Genomic DNA, 1922 nt, shown 5'->3' on the forward strand with positions numbered 1-1922 from the left:
GGGACAGACGCTGCGCAAGCACTACACCCAGCCAGTTCATTGAGATATTACCTGTTGTCACCGAACACTCAAGACAAAACTGGTTCCATGCAGAGGTTATAAAACCTTGCAAAAGTATTGGGTGTAGCCCAGCCTGCAGCTCTACAGATGTCTGCTAGTGATGCACCGTGTGCTAGAGCTGAAGTGGCAGCAATGCCACGAGCGGAATGAGCTCTGACGCCTAGTGGACACGGCACATCCTGGGCCTGGTACGCCCTGAGAATGGCACCCACAATCCAGTGAGCCAGTCTTTGTTTGGAGACAGCCTTCCCCTTTCGCTGTCCTCCAAAGCAGACAAAGAGCTGTTCAGATTGCTTGAAACTCTGTGTCCGTTCTAAGTAAACGCGCAATGCACGAACCGGACATAACAGAGACAAGGCTGGGTTTCCCCCCTCGGAGGGAAATGCTTGCAAGTTCATCACTTGGTCCCTGAAAGGAGTAGTGGGAACCTTGGGCACATATCCAGGCCGGGGTCTCAGGACAACGTGAGAGTAGGCCGGCCTGAACTCTAGGCACTCACCACACACTGAGAGGGCTTGTAGGTCCCCTACCCTCTTGAGAGACGTGAGCCCAATCAGGAAAGCCGTCTTCATAGAGAGGGCACCAAGCTCGACTGATTGTAAAGGCTCAAACGGTACTCTCTGTAGGCCCAAGAGGACTACAGAAAAGGTCCCAAGAGGGTATGAGATGTGGTCTGGGAGGATTTATCCTCCGGGCACCTCTTAGGAACAAATGGGTCGATTCATGGGAGGCAAACAGATCGATCTGGGCCTCGCCGAACCAGTTCCATATCAGCTGGACCGTGTGGGGATGGAGTCTCCATTCTCCGTGGAATGTTACCTGTCATGAGAGCGCATCGGCCACACAATTCAGGTGGCCCGGGATGTGAACGGCGCGCAGCGATTTCACATGCTGCAGACTCCAGAGGAAGAGATGGCGGGCTAGTTGCGACATGCGACGGGAGCGTAGACCACCTTGCCGGTTGATGTACGCAACAGTCGCTGTGTTGTCTGTTCGGACCCACACATGCTTGCCTTGAATCAATGGCCGAAGCCTCCTCAGGGCTAAGAGCACAGTCAGCAACTCTAGGCAGTTCATGTGCCATTGCAGACGGGGGCCCGTCCAGGAACCCGAGACTGCATGCCCGTTGCACACAGCACTGTCTTGTGCTTGAAGGACCTCAAGCAATTCAGCATTGACTGAGCGTGGTCTGATGAAAGGCACGCTGTCATGGTGACCGAGTCTAACTCCACACCGAGAAAAGAGATGCTCTGCACAGGGGAGAGCTTGCTCATCTCCCAGTTGACCCGAAGGCCCAATCGGGCTAGGTGCTGCAGCACCTGGTCCCTGTGTTCGCAAACCAACTCCTGAGACTGAGCTAGAATCAGCCAGTCGTCCAGGTAGTTGAGGAAGCGAATGCCCTGCTCGCGCAGTAGAGCAAGAGCTGCCTCCACGAGCTTCGTAAAGACGCGAGGTGACAGGGAGAGCCCGAAATGAAGGACCTTGTACTGATATGCTCGTCCTTCGTAGGTGAACCGAAGAAACAGTCGATGCTGAGGGAGGATAGAGACATGGAAGTACGCATCCTTCAGGTCTATTGCAGCGAACCAATCCTGCTGCTGAACACGTGAGCATGTGTCAAACAGTGAGCATCTTGAACGGGAGCCTGTGAAGGGCCCCGATTCAACACTCAAAGATCGAGGATTGGTTTCAGACCACCGCCTTTCTTGGGTACAATGAAGTAACGGCTGTAGAACCCATTCTTCATCTCGGCTGGGGGGACAGGCTCTATTGCGTCCTTTGCTAGAAGGTTGGCAATCTCCTGCCGCAAGACCGAGGAACCGAGGTGAAAAGGACGCCACTGCACTTGGGCGGATGCCTGG

Source organism: Labeo rohita, unplaced genomic scaffold (genome assembly GCF_022985175.1).
Source record: "Labeo rohita strain BAU-BD-2019 unplaced genomic scaffold, IGBB_LRoh.1.0 scaffold_49, whole genome shotgun sequence".
NCBI classification, from domain to species: Eukaryota; Metazoa; Chordata; class Actinopteri; order Cypriniformes; family Cyprinidae; genus Labeo; species Labeo rohita.